The sequence below is a fragment of the Mustela nivalis genome (genome assembly GCF_964662115.1).
Source record: "Mustela nivalis genome assembly, chromosome: 3".
Classification (NCBI taxonomy): Eukaryota; Metazoa; Chordata; class Mammalia; order Carnivora; family Mustelidae; genus Mustela; species Mustela nivalis.
Genome location: NC_139022.1, coordinates 37480583 through 37496073, shown reverse-complemented (window position 1 = coordinate 37496073; position 15491 = coordinate 37480583). Strand labels below are relative to the sequence as shown.

At 37.9% G+C, this 15491-nt stretch overlaps 1 long non-coding RNA gene across 1 annotated transcript in view; it reads right to left on the bottom strand.

Moving 5' to 3' along the window:
* The window catches only part of LOC309861340, a 330227-nt gene that overhangs the window by 157953 nt on the left and 156783 nt on the right, over window positions 1–15491 (bottom strand). The gene's annotated exons all lie outside the window — the stretch shown is intronic.

The following is a 15491-nucleotide window of genomic DNA, read 5'->3' as shown; positions in this document are numbered from 1 at the left end:
TTTTCCATATAAAGAATCATGTCATCTGCAAAAAGAGAGAGTTTGACTTCTTCATTGCCAATTTGGATACCTTTTATTTCTCTTTGTTGTCTTATTGCTGTTGCTAGGACTTCTAATACTATGTTGAATAAGAGTGGTGAGAGTGAGCATCTTTGTGTTCCTGATCTCAACGGGAAGGATGCAAGCTTTTTCCCATTGGGGATGATATTTGCTGTGGGTCTTTCATAGATAGATTTGATGAAGTTCAGGAATGTTCCCTCTACCCCTATACTTTGAAGTGTTTTAATCAGGAACAGATGCTGGATTTTGTCAAATGCTTTTTCTGCATCAATTGAGAGAACCATGTGGTTCTTCTCTCTATATATTAATTTGTTCTATCACATTGATTGATTTGCTAATGTTGAACCATCCTTGTAGCCAGGAATGAATCCACCCTGGTCATGGTGGATAATCTTTTTAATGTGCTTTTGGATCCTGTATGCTAGGATCTTGTTGAGAATCTTAGCATCCATATTCATCAGTGATACTGGTCTGAAATTCTCCTTTCTGGTAGGGTCTTTGCCTGGTTTGGGGATCAGGGTAATGCTGGCTTCATAGAAAGAGTCTGGAAGTTTTCCTTCTGCTTCAATTTTTGAAACAGCTTCAGGAGAATAGGTGTTATTTCTTATTTGAATGTTTGGTAGAATTCCCCAGGGAATCCATCAAATCCTGGGCTTTTGTTTTTTTTTGGGGGGGGGGTTGATCACTGCTTCAATCTCGTTACTAGATATCGGTCTATTCAGGTTGTCAATTTCTTCCTGGTTCAATTTTGGGAGTTTTTAGTTTTCCAGGAATGCATCCATTTTATCTAGGTTGCTTAGCTTATTGGTATATAACTGTTGATAATAACTTCTGATGATTGTTTCTACTTTCTTGGTGTTCGTTGTGATCTCCCTTTTCATTCATAATTTTATGAATTTAGGCTTTCTCTCTTTTCTTTTGGATTAGTGTGGCCAATGGTTTATCAATCTTATTGATTCTTTCAAAAAACCAGCTTCTAGTTTCATTGATACATTCTACTGTATCTCTGGTTTCTACCTCATCGATCTCTCCTCTAATCTTGATTATTTCCCTTCTTATGCGTGGAGTTGGTTTGATTTGTTGTTGATTCTCCAGTTCTTTAAGGTGTAGAGACAGCTGCTGTGTTCTGGATTTTTCAATTTTTTTTGAGGGCGGCTTGGATGGCTATGTATTTCCCCCTTAGGACCGCCTTTGCTGTATCCCATAGGATTTGGACCAAAGTGTCTTCATTCTCATTGGTTTCCATGAATTGTTTCAGTTCTTCTTTGATCTCCTGGTTCATCCAAACATCCTTAAGCAAGGTGGTCTTTAGCTTCTGAACTTTTCCTTGTGATTGAGCTCCAGTTTCAAAGTATTGTGATCTGAGAATGTGCAGGGAATAATCTCAGTCTTTTGGTACTGGTTGAGACTTGATTTGTGACCCAGTATGTGGTCTATTCTTGAGAAGGTTCCATGTGCACTTGAGAAGAATGAGTATTCTCTTGTTTTAGGGTGGAATGTTGTGTATATATCTATGAGGTCCATCTGGTTCAATGTGTCATTCAATGCTCTTGTTTCTTTATTAATTTTCTACTTCGATAATCTGTCTATTTCTGAGTGAGGCATGTTAAGATCTCCTACTATTAATGTATTCCTATCAATATGACTCTTTATCTTGATTAATAGTTTTCTTATGTAATTGGCTGCTCCCATGTTGGGGGAATAGATATTTACAATTGTTAGATCATCTTGGTGGATAGTCCCTTTAAGAATGATGTAGTGTCCTTCTGTATCTCTGACTACAGTCTTTAGTTTAAAATCTAAATTGTCTGATATGATAATCTCTACCCGGCCTTCTTTTGAGGCCTATTGGTACGAAAGATGCTTCCCCATCCCTTTACTTTCAGTCTGGGTGTATCTTTAGGTTCAAAATGGGTCTCTTGTAGACAACATATGGATGGGTCCTGTCGTTTTATCCAATCTGCAATCCTGTGTCACTTTATGGGTGTGCATTTAGGCCATTCACATTGAGAGTGATTATTGATAGATATATTTTTATTGACATCATGTTACCTTTGAAGTCTTTCTTTTTGTAGATTGTCTCTATATTTCTGTTCAATGCTATTCTTAGGATTTTTCCTCTTTTATAGAACCCCTCTTAATATTTCCTGCAGTGTTGGCTTGGTGGTTGCATAGTCTTTTAAGCCTTGCCAGTCTTGGAAACTCTTTATCTCTCCATCCATTTTGAATGTCAGTCTTGCTGGATAAAGTATTCTTGGCTGCATGTTCTTCTCATTTAGTGCCCTGAATATATCTTGCCAGCCCTTTCTGGCTTTCCAGGTCTCTGTGGACAGGTCTGACGTTATTCTGATGGGCTTTCCTCTGTAAGTAAGGAGCCTCTTTGTCCTAGCGGCTTTCAAGAGATTATATCTACAATTATGATTCCTCAATTTGGCTATCAGGTGCCTTGATGTTTTTCTGGAATCTATAATCTTGGGTGGAGACCGCTCAGCCTCTAGTACATGAACGCTGGTTCCATTCGCGAGATTGGGGAAATTTTCATGAAGAACTTGTTCCACTGTGTCTTCTAGGCTTCTTTCTTTCTCCTCCCCTTCAGGGATTCCAATAATTCTGATGTTGGAACGTTTCATGGCATTATTTATTTCCCTGATTCTGTTTTCGTGGCTTCTAAGCTGTTTGTTCCAGGCTTCCTCCTGATCCTTTCTCTCTATTTGTTTGTCTTCCAGATCACTAATTCTATCTTCTGTCTCAGTTACCCTAGCTTTGAGAGAATTTAGATTAGATCGTAACTCATTGATAGCTTTGTGAACCTCTTCCCTGGTAGCTTTAAGCTCAGCCCTAACATTGTGAACATCTTCCCTGGTCGCTCTCAGTTCAGCCCTAATCAATTCTGTTTGGTCATCCATGGCTTTCTCCAACCTAGCTATTGCCTGGATAATTGTTAGCCTGAATTCTCTTTCTGACATATTGTCTATGTTGATAGCCCTTAGCTCTGTTGCAGAAAGCCCATACTCTGTATTTTTCTTCTGTTGGGCATTCCTCCTCCTAGTCATTTTGATGAGAGATGGCTGAATGGATGTAGCTGGATGTATCGACCGTGGTGCAGTCAAGGTGCTCCCTGGAACACCTCTGAGCAATCAGGATTCCCCACCCAAATGAGAGAAAAAAGAAAAAAAGAAAAAGAGAGAGAGAGAGACAGGAAAGAAGGGGAAGAAAAAAGAGAAGGCTCAGCCCAAATGGGCCCCAAGGTAAGATTTATGAAGTATACAAACAAAAACAGACAAAAGATTTATCTTCCGATATCAGTCCAACTTTCCCACTCTGCTTTACCTGCCCACTGGTGTCTTATGCCCCTGTAGAGATCCAGTCGTATATAATTCTGATCTCAGGTTGATTTCGTGGGTGATTGGAGTTCTTTGGAAGGTAATCAGCTCTCTTTAGGGTACAGGTTGAAAGGGCGCCTCCTCCTACTTCCCCGCCATCTTGTCTCTCCCTCTATTTGCTATGTCTTTTATAGGATTTCAGAATGAATGCTTAACACGATGCTCCTGAATGTATCAATGAATGAATGAATACATAAATGTGGTTCCTTCACTTGATTTTCCCAATATTGCTGCCTCCAAATACTGCTCTGTGTGTTTGCATTCCTTTTCTGACATATTCTAGTAACACTCTTAAAACATAGATACAGATATCTAGTGAAAGATATAAAGATATCTAATGAAAATAAGGGTCATATGTACCCCAATGTTCATAGCAGCATTGTCCACAATAGCCAAACTGTGGAAAGAGCCAAGATGCCCTTCAATGAATGAATGGATAAAGAAGATATGGTCCATATATATTATAGAGTATTATGTCTCCATCAGAAAGGATGAATACCCAACTTTTGTATCAACTTGGATGGGACTGGAGATTATGCTCAGTGAAATAAGTCAAGCAGAGAAAATCAATTATCATATAGTTTCACTTTCTTGTGGAGCATAGGGAATAACATGGAGGACATTAGGAGAGGGTAAGGAAAAGTGAATTAAAGAAATTGGAGTGGGACATGAACCATGATAGACTGTGGACTCCAAAAACAAACTAATGTTTTGGAAGGGAGGGAATGGGGGTTGGGTGAGCCTGGTGGTGGGTATTAGGGAGGGCACATACTGCATAGAGCACTGGGTGTATTGCATAAACAATGCATCTCAGAACATTGAATAAATTTAATTAATTAAAAATAGAGTTAACGTTAAGGAGGACATGTTAAAAAAAAAAAAAAGCACTGTTCTAACTTAAAAAAAAAAAATGTAGGGTAAGAGGCAAGATGGTATTGGAGTAGCAGACAGAAATGATACCAGATCCCAGGAGTTAGATAGGTATTAAACCATTCCAAACACGTACAAACTCAACAGGAGATCGAAGGAAGAAGAGCAGCAATTCTAGGAACAGAAAATTGACCACGTTCTGGAAGGTAAGACATGTGGAGAAGTGAATAGGAAGTGATGGAAAGATAGACCATGGGGGGAGGGGCCAGCTCCCAGGAAGCAGTGGAGCAGTGAAGCACAAAAACAGAACTTTTAGAAGTCTGCTCCACTGAGGGACATTGCTCCAGAGGCTAAGCAGGGGGTGGAGCCCTTGCAGGGACAGTGTGGTCTTAGGACCTACGGGGTCACAAAAAGACCAGGTCTGTCTGAGTGTGGCAGAGCTGCCAGTATTGGAGCAGGGAAGCTGGCTGCAGAGATGGAGCTGAGGAGGAGGCTCTCAGCTTGGGGTTACCTTAAATCTCGATCCAAGTCACAGGCCACTGCTCTTTGAGCAGGGACCCACCAGGTGGCACCTGGAGACTCACCTTCCTCCTGGGAGGAGTGGCAGGAGTGCACGGTAGGAATCTGCTGGGTTTGGAGACTCCAACTGGGGCTGTGCACCAGAGACAGAAACACACGGTCACAGGCCAGTGAGCTTGGAGTGCAGCCAGAAACCAGGGAGAAGGGAGGGAGCGACTGCTTTTCTCCAAGGGTGCACTGAGGTGTGGGGCCCCCAGCTCTTGGCTCCTCCAGGCTGGACATTGGGATGAGCCATTTTCATTTTTGTCCTTCAAAGCAGTATGGAAAGCACTCATGGAATGAAAACTCTGATAGCAAACCAGAGTAGATTACTTAGCCAGGCCCCTGGCAAGGGCAGCACAATTCTGCCCCGGACAAAGACGTTTGAGATTCATGGCAACAGGCCCCTCCCCAGAAGATCAGCAAGAACATCCAGTCAAAACCAAGCTCACCCATTAATGAGAACTGTAAAAATTCAGAGCTAGAGAAAAGCAATGCATAGAATTCATAGCTTTCTCTCCATAATCTTTTAGTCTCACAAAGATAATTTATTTTATTTTATTTTTTTTCTTATCCTACTTCTTAAATTTTCCTCTTTCCTCTTGTAACTTTTTTAACTACTTTATCTTAACAATACCTTTCTAAAAAAAATATTTTTAAACCTTCATTGTTATAGTCATGTTTTATCCCTTCATTGTATTTAACCTTATTTTTTGTATACATAAAGTTTTATTTTTCTAAAAAATTTTGGGATACAATTTCTTCTAATGATCAAAATATACCCTAATCAAGCACATGGCTTTGTTCTAGTCTCTAGTCTGAACACATTCCCTTCTCTCTCTTTTTTTCCCCTTTTCCAACCAACTTATCTTACCAATTTCTTTTTTAGAATTTTTAAAAAATGTTCATATTTACAGTCATATTCCATCCCTTCATCTTGTTTACGTTTATTTTTGTATGTATATGTTTTTCTTTCCTTAAACTTTTGAGAGGTAGTTTCTTCTAAGAGACCAAAATACACCCAAAATCAAGTGGGTGGCTCTGTTCCATTCACCAGTCTAATGTAAGTATGTATAGGTATGTATATATACATACCTATACATATATATATGTTTTTTTCTTATTTCCCCCTTACCTCTCCCCCAGTTTTGGATTATCTTCTGATTTGGTTAGCATGCATTTTTCTGGGGTCCTTGCCACCCTTTCAGTATTTTATTCTCTTCCATATATTCTTATCTGGATAAAATGACAAGGCTGAAGATCTCACCACAAAAACAAACAAACAAACAAAAAAACAAACAAACAAAAAAACCCAACAAAAACCAAGAAGCAGTACCAACAGCTAGGGACCTACTCAATATGGACATTGGTAATATGTCAAAACTAGAGTTCAGAACGACAATTCTCAAGGTGCTAGCTGGGCTTGAAAAGGCATGGAAGATATTAGAGAAACCCTTTCTGGAGAAATAAAATAAAGGAGAAATAAAATCCCTTTCTGGAGAAATGTCACCAAGTTGAAATTTAAAAAGCTATTAATGAGGTGCAATAAAAAATGGAGGCTCTTACTGCTAGAATAAATGAGGCAGAAGAGAGAATTTGTGATATAGAACACCAAAACACAGAATAAAGAAGCTGAGTAAAAGAGAGACAAACAGCTACTGGACCACCAGGGGAGAATATGAGATAAGTTATACCATAAGACAAAGCTATAGTAGAATAATGGGTTTCCAGAAGAAAAAAAGAGAAGGGCAGAAGGTATATAAGGGCAAATAGTAGCAGAGAGTTTCCCTAATATGGCAAAGGGAACAAGCATTAAAATCCAGGAGGCACAGAAAGCCCGCAAAATTAATCTAAATAGGTCCACACCACATCATCTAATAATAAAACTTACAAGTCTCAGTGAGAGAGAGAATATCCTGAAAGTGGCTCAGGACAAGAAATCTGTAACACACAACGGTAGAAATATTAGATTGGCAGCAGACTTATCCACAGATCTGGCAGGCTAGAAAGGACTGGCATGATATATTCAAAGCACTAAATGAGAAAAATATGCAGCCAAGAATACTATATCCAGACAGGGTGTCACTGAAAATAGAAGGAGACATAAAAAGCTTCCAGGAAAAACAAAAATTAAAAGAATTTGTAAACATCAAACCAGCCCTACAGGAAATACTGAAAGGGGTCCTCTAAGCAAATAGAGAGGCACACCAGAAAGGAACAGAGACAATATACAGTAACAGTCACTTTACAGGCAATACCATGGCACTAAATTCCTATCTTTCAAAAGTTACCCTGAATGTAAATAGGCTAAATTTCCTGATCAAAAGACACAGGATATCAGAATGGATAAAAGACAAAAACCCATCAATATGCTTTCGATAAAAAACTCATTTTAGACCCAAAGACACCTCCAGATTTAAAGTAAGAGGGTGGAAAAAAATTACCATGCTAATGGACATCAAAGAAAGCTGGGGTGGCAATCCTTATATCAGATAAATTAGATTTTAAGCCAAAGACTATAATAAGAGATGAGGAAGGACACTATGTAATACTCAAAAAGTCTGTCCAATAAGAGGATCTAACAATTTAAAATATCTATGCCCCTAATATGGGAGCAGCCAACTATATAAACAAATTAATTACAAAATCAAAGAAACACATTGACAATAATACAACAAGAGTAGGGGACTTTAACACTGCCCCCCTCACTGAAATGGACAGATCATCCAAGCAAAAGATCAACAAAGAAAGACCTTAAATGACACACTGGACCAGATGGACATCACAGATCTATTCTGAACATTCCATCCCAAAACAACAGAATATACATTCTTCTCTAGTGCACCTGGAACATTCTCCAGAAATAATCACATCCTTGGTCACAAATCAGGTCTCAACCAGTACCAAAAGATTGAGATCATTCCCTGCATATTTTCAGACCACAATGCTCTGAAGCTAGAACTCAATCACAAGAGGAAAGTTGGAAAGAACTCAAATACATGGAGGCTAAAGAGTTCCTACTAAAGAATGAATGGGTCAACCAGGAAATTAAAGAATTGAAAAAAAAAATCATTAAAACAAATGAAAGTGAAAAAAAAGTTAAAGCAAATGAAAGTGAAAACATAGCTGTTCAAAATCTTTGGGACACAGCAAAGGCAGTCCTGAGAGGAAAGTACATAGCCATACAAGCCTTTCTCAAGAAATAAGAAAGGTCTCAAGTACACAACCTAACCCTACTGTTAAAGGAGCTGGAAAAAGAACAGCAAAGAAAGCCTAAATCCAGCAGAAGAGAAATCATAAAGATCAGAACAGAAATCAATGGAATAGAAACTGAAAGAACTGTAGAACAGATCAATGAAACTGGGAGCTGGTTCTTTGAAATAATTAATAAGATTGATAAGCCCCTGGGCAGACTTATCAAAAAGAAAAGAGAAGAGACGCAAATTAATAAAGTCTAGAATGAAAAAGGAGAGTTCACAACCAACACCAAAGAAATAAAAAAATTATAAGAATATATTATGAGCAACGATATGCTAGCAAATGTGACAATCTGGAAGAAATCATTTCTTCCATTCCTAGAGACATATAAACTACCAGAACTGAACCAGGAAGAAATAGAAAACCTGAACAGACCCATAACCAGTAAGGAGACTGAAGCATTCACCAAAAATCTCCCAACAAACAAGAGCCCAGGGCCAGACAGCTTCCCAGGGAATTTTACCAAACATTTAAAGAAGAATTAATGCCTATTCCCCTGAAACTGTTCCAAAAAATAGAAATGAAGGAAAACTTCCAAACTCATTTTAGGAGGCCAGCATTACCTTGATGCCAAAACCAAAGACACCACCAAAAATAATTACAGACCAATATCCTTGATGAACACAAATGCAAAAATTCTCACCATAATACTAGCCAATAGGATCCAACAATACATTTAAGGACTATTCATCACAACCAAGTGGGATTCATTCCTGGGCTGCAAGGTTGGTTCAACATCCACAAATCAAGAACCATGTGATACTCTCAATAGATGCCAGGAAAAGAATTTGACAGAGTACAGCATCCTTTCTTGATCAAGACTCTTCGGTGTGTAGTGATAGAGGGTACATACCTCAATATCATCAAAGCCATTTATGAAAAACCCACAGGGCATATCATTGCCAATGGGGAAAAACAGAGCTTTTCCCCAAGGGTTAGGAATATGCCAGGGATGTCCACTATCACCACTGTTTTCAACATAGTACTAGAAGTCCTAGTCTCAGCAATCAGACAACAAAAAGAAATAACAGTCATCCGAATCAGCAAAGAAGAAGTCAAAATTTCACTCTTTGCAGATGATATGATACTTTATGTGGAAAACCCAAAAGACTCCACTCCAAAACTGCTAGAACTCATACAGAAATTCAGTAAATTGCCAGGATATAAAATCAATGCACAGAAATCAGTTACATTTCTATACACCAACAGCAAGACAGAAGAAAGAGAAATTAAGGAGTCGATCCCATTTACAATTGCACCCAAAACCATAAGATACCTAGGAATAAACCTAACCAAAGAAGCAAAGAATCTGTACTCAGAAAATTATAAAGTACTCATGAGAGAAATTGAGGAAGACACAAAGAAATGGAAAGATGTTCCATGCTCATGAATTGGAAGAACATGTATTGTGAAAATGTCTATACTACATAAAGCAATCTATACATTTAATGCAATCCCTATATAAATACCATCATTTTTTTTCAAAGAAATGGAAACAATAATCCTAAAATTTAAATGGGACCCGAATAGCCAGCGGAATGTTGAAAACAAAAGCCAGAGTTGGTGGCATCACAATTACAGACTTCAAGTTCTATTACAAAGCTGGCATCATCAAGACAGTATGGTACTGGCACAAAAACAGACACATAGATCAATGGAACAGAATAGAGAGCCCAGAAATGGACCTTCAACTCTATGGTCAACTAATTTTTGACTGTGCAGGAAAGAATGTCCAATAGAAAAAGGACAGTCTCTTCAAAAATGGTGTTGGGAAAATTGGACAGCCACATGCTGTCCAATGAATGAAACTGGACCATTTCCTGACACCATATACAAAAACAAACTCAAAACATATGAAAGACCTCAATGTGAGAGAGGAATCCATCAAAATCCTTGAGGAGAACACAGGCAGCAACTTCTTCAGCCTCAGCCACAGTAACTTCTTCCTAGGAATGTCACCAAAGGGGGCACCTGGGTGGCTCAGTGGGTTAAAGCCTCTTCCTTCGGCTCAGGTCATGATCCCAGGGTTCTGGGATTGAGCCCCACATCGGGCTCTCTGCTCAGCAGGGAGCCTGCTTCCCCCCACCCCCACCTGCCTCTCTGCCTACTTCTGATTTCTGTCTGTCAAATAAATAAATAAAATCTTTAAAAAAAATTTTTGCCAAAGGCAAGGGAAGCAATGACAAAAAGGAACTATTGGGGCTTCATCAAGATCAAAGGCTTTTACACAGCAAAGGAAACAGTCAACAAAACCGAAAGACAACTGACAGAATGGGAGAAGATATTCGCAAACGACATATCAGATAAAGGGCTAGTATCCAAAATCTATGAAGAACTTATCAAACTCAACACCCAAAGAACAAATAATCCAATCAAGAAATGGGCAGAGAACATGAACAGACATTTCTACAAAGAAGACATCCAGATGTCCAACAGACATATGAAAAAGTGCTCCACATCATTCGGCATCAGGGAAATAAAACTCAAAAACACAATGAGACATCACCTCACACCAGTCAGAATGGCTAAAATTAACAAGTCAGGAAATGACAGATGTTGGAGAGGATGCAAGAAATGGGAAACCCCCTACACTTGTTGGTGGGAATGCAAGCTGGTGCAGCCACTCTGGAAAACAGCATGGAGGTTCCTCAAGAAGTTGAAAATAGAGCTACCCTATGATCCAGCAATCACACTACTAGATATTTACCCTAAAGATACAAATGTAGTGATCTGAAGGGACACATGCCCCCAAATGTTTATAGCAGCAATGTCCACAATAGTCAAAACTATGGAAAAAACCTAGATGTCCATCAACAAATGAAGGAATAAAGAAGTAGTGGTATATATGTAGAATGGAATACTATGTAGCCATCAAAAGAAGTGAAAGTTGCCATTTGCAATGATGTGGATGGAACTAGAGGGTATTATGCTAAGCAAAATCAGTCAACCAGAGAAAGACAATTATCATATGATCTCCCTGATATGAGGAAGTTGAGAGGCAGTGTTGGGGGCTTGGGGGGCAGTGAAGGAAAAAATGAAACAAGATGGGATCAGGAGGGAGACAAACCATAAGAGACTCTTAATCTCACAAAACTGAGGGTTGTTGGAGGGAGGGAGGGTGTGGAGAGGGTGGTTGGGTTATGGGCATTGGGGAGGGTATGTGCTATGGTGGGTGCTGTGAAGTGTGTAAGCCTGATGATTCATAGACCTGTACCCCTGGGGCAAATAATATGTTATATGTTAATAAAAATAGTTAATTAGAAAAAAGTGTAGATTAGCCTTAGAGGATACAAGGTATCTCTTTGCTATAGTGATTTTTTTCGTGCTCTAAGTTTCCCTTGTACCTTTCCCATAGTCTTTTTTCAGGCTTTTCTTTCTTAGCTTACTCCTAGGGTTCTCTTAGGTTTCTCTTAGCTTTCTTAGAGTTCCATCTTTGTAATTCTTTACTCTTCTTCTTCCATTATTCTCTCTGAGACATCTGAACCATTCCTATCTTCTATTACCATTGACCTTGCACAGTGAGAGAGTTGTGGGCACTAACCTCCTCCTGCGTGGCTGAAAATTCATGTGTAACTTTTGACTCCCTCAATTTTGACTACTGTTGACAAGAAGGCTTAACTATATCATAAGCCATCCATTAATACGTGTTTTGTAGTTTATATGTATTACAAACTATATTGTTACAAGAAGTAAGCTATAGAAAGAAAATGCTGTTAATTACTAGGAAAATACAGTCACAGCACTGTACTCTATTTACCAAAACAAACAGGTATGTAAGTGAACCTATGCTGTACAAATCCATGTTGTTCAAGCTTCAACTATACATTTAATGAAGAATTTCAAGTCCTTGAGTCCAGATCCTTCCCCTAAACCTTTCATCTGTTTATCCAACTACCTAAGGACTGCGTTACTTAAATGACCCAGTTGAAGATCCTAAATCAGTATGTTTGAATGTGAATTCATCAACTCTCTGATAACCATCCTCCATGTCCCCTCAATTACTCTTTCATTTTAAGGTCTACTCTTCCAGAGGACGGCACAATGTACCACCAAGCAGGTGCCCAAGACAGAGCTCTGAGCACCGTTCACAATTCTCTCTTCTCCCTTTCATGCTCTTCATGCCAATATACCAATATAGCTCTGGAATCCACTCTCCACACTCAAGTCTCAATGATTCTTTACTACATTAGCTCATCATCAGCTCATTCAAAGCATACACTGAAGTCTGCTAACTAAAGTACTGTCCTCCTATGTTATATACACCCTGTTCTCTATCCAATCCCAGTAGAGCATGGGAATTATCCCAAAAATCATATCTGAGGATGAAGCTCCCTTAATTAAAAGCTTACTGCAGGGTCCCTACTATGTTGAGAAGAGAGTCCAAAGCCTTTTATATGGCTTAGAAGGTCCTCTGGGAACTACCAGCTATTGACTTCTCTGTCTTGCTCACCGGCTCCCCCTAGCTGTAGTCACAACTTCTCTTAGCTCCAGGAACACATTCTGCTCTCACTTGACTACCTATGAAGCCCCTGCCTGCTCTAGCTCCATCCTCACCACATAGTGATGCTGGACAACCTCCTCCTCATCTGTCAAATCTTAGACACCACACCCTCCTTGTGCTTTTCCACCCTCCTGATGTGCACTGGTTTCTGCTATAAATATAGCTCTGGTTACTTAAAATTACTTCCTGTTCATTATTGCCCACGTTCATATTTTCTTCTCAAAACTTTACTTCTAACTTTTATGTTTACATTATCATTTTTTTCTTAAAACACTAATTGGGATTTCACAATAATAGCACTTCATTATATCTGCAGATATATTTGTATAGTTTTACTGTTTCATATACAGAAAATTTCATCTATAATATAGAAATTATAAATATATAAATTTTATATGCACTTAAAAATTGTTTCTCATATATGAACCAATTTAATATATATAACAATTATATATAATATAAGTATATAAATATAATTATATATATTTATATATATGAATTTAAAAAACAGATTCTTTATAAACAGGCTTACATAGGTTGTTTAATGATTAGCTGTGGTTAGCACCAAAAATAATGGTTTAAAATTTTAGGAGTTAATCATTTTAACAATTTGGAAAGGATACTTTTAAAATTATAAGAAATATACCAAGTGAAGAAATGGCTTTGCATTCCTGTCAGGAATTTTCTATACTGAGAACAGGCTTTAATAGTAAGACATTTATAACTTTTCAAATTAACCTATTCTAGAATTCAAAAGTTCCACCCAGGGACTTTAAAATGCATTCAGTCTTAAAAAAAATTAAAATTAAAATAATAAAAAAAATACAGTACAGCCAGTATTAAGTACTGAAGGAAACATAGTTCACTTTCCCAAGACAAATTAGTGATATTTTGTACATCTCAGCATTTTACAACATGACCTTATGCAGTGAGATAAGTTCAGAATAACTGATACAAAGATACATAGTTAAACAAATGACTTAAAATGAAAACACAGGCGTGTTGCCACTTCCCTTATTTGTTCATTTAGGGCAAACTTCTCTATTGTCTTGAGAAATGTTTTTTTTTTTTTTCCTTGCAGAAGAAAAATGAGAAAAGTAAGACTAGGCATTTCTGATTGACAGCTGTAGCCTTGTCTAACTAAATTCACCAAAGGCATCCTGTTAAAGATACAGTGCTTAATGTTTCCATCTCTTTTTTTGTAAGAGGTCAGTGTGTCCAATTGACAGCATCTCGAAGCCCAAGGGAGGCTGGTAATGTTATTTTCCATCTAGTAAGATGTTTTAAGACAGTTTATAGAAACAGAATAGGAGCTCAACCTTTTTTGACTTTTTAGAAAACTTTACTTGGAGACAGAGTTAGAAAATATGTACTCACACAAAAGTAAAAGAAACATATCTATCAGGCTAATATTTGGGGGGTTATATATCCTAGTATATGCAGAGTTGAAAATATTCAGTAAAGTTAAGGAATAGTAAGATAGTTTCACTTTAGTTCAGTAAGTCATGACTATGTAAAAATATGATATATGTTTTGGGTAGAAATTATGTCATTAAATTAGTGATATGAGTGCATATGCTATGCCAACATTACTGAAGAACTGGATAGGGAGATGTTTTTATTTTAGATACAAGAAAGGTTTATGATTCCTATAATAGCAAAAGGATTAAAAAAAAAAAGAAGAAGAAAGAAATAAAAGCTCCCTTTAAAGAATTCAAAGCAATCACAACGCCATGACGAAAGTTTTCAGGTTTCTTTGTTAGGTACACACGAAGCCCTCAAAGTGAAAATGCTATTTTAAACTCATGAGGAAAATCAGGACAAAAGAAATAGTGTGTTGAATCTTGACAAAAAAGGATTCAGGAGAATCAAGATCACAAAAATTACTGAAGGCAGCATTGCTGAGATAAGAAAATCAGCATTGTGCCCTGCAAAGAAGCAATGCCCTTGAAAATACAACAGCCTCGGTTAGCTCTAACTACCACATGGTGAATAACATAGAAATCCTGAAAACAATTTATATTCCTTTACAGGAATGCTGGTTATAACTGAGTGTTATCAGCATTTGAGGCTTGAATTTCATTTCATGGAAAGGAATAGGAATATGCTTTCTAGAGAGAAATCATCTATATTTTAAAATAGGATGATTGAGAAAAATGAAGTAGGAGGAAAGAAATTTCTAGAACTTGGCTCAAACAAGATCGTTACACCTGGCTTAATCTGATAGTCTTTGCAAAATTCCAGCATGCTAAGGTGAGGGAAAAAAAACTGTCATAAACATTGCATTTTCTACATATTTTACCCTCACCTTTATTTAAGATAAACACTTTTGAAGTCTTCTCCCTGAATGTTACATTTCTCAGATTTTCAATTCTGCCAATTAGAGGATACTGCTCCAGATAGTCTGTACTTTTCTAAAAGAGGATTAATAGCTTGAAATTATTATGTTTATCATGTTCCATATGAAATACTAAATACTGGGAAGACACTTTTGGTCCAGAGGCCCTACCGTTAAACATGATGCTATAAATGACATTGCTTGAGATTTGTGGTTCCTCCCATGTTTGGAACATGTATTCTGATCACATATGCTGTTTATTTTTTGTCTTTTTTTTTTTTAAGATTTATTTATTTGACAGAGAGAGACAGTGAAAGCAGGAACACAAGCAGGATGAGCAGGGGAGGGAGAAGCAGGCTTCCCTCCTGCCAGAAAGCCGGATGTGGGGCTCGATCCCAGGACCTTGGGATCACCACCTGAGCCAAAGACAGACACTTAATGACAGACCCACTCAGGTGCTTCGGATTGCACATACTGTGATGCTGGTTTTCAGGAGCAAATCTTGAGTTCAAAGAGAAATGTT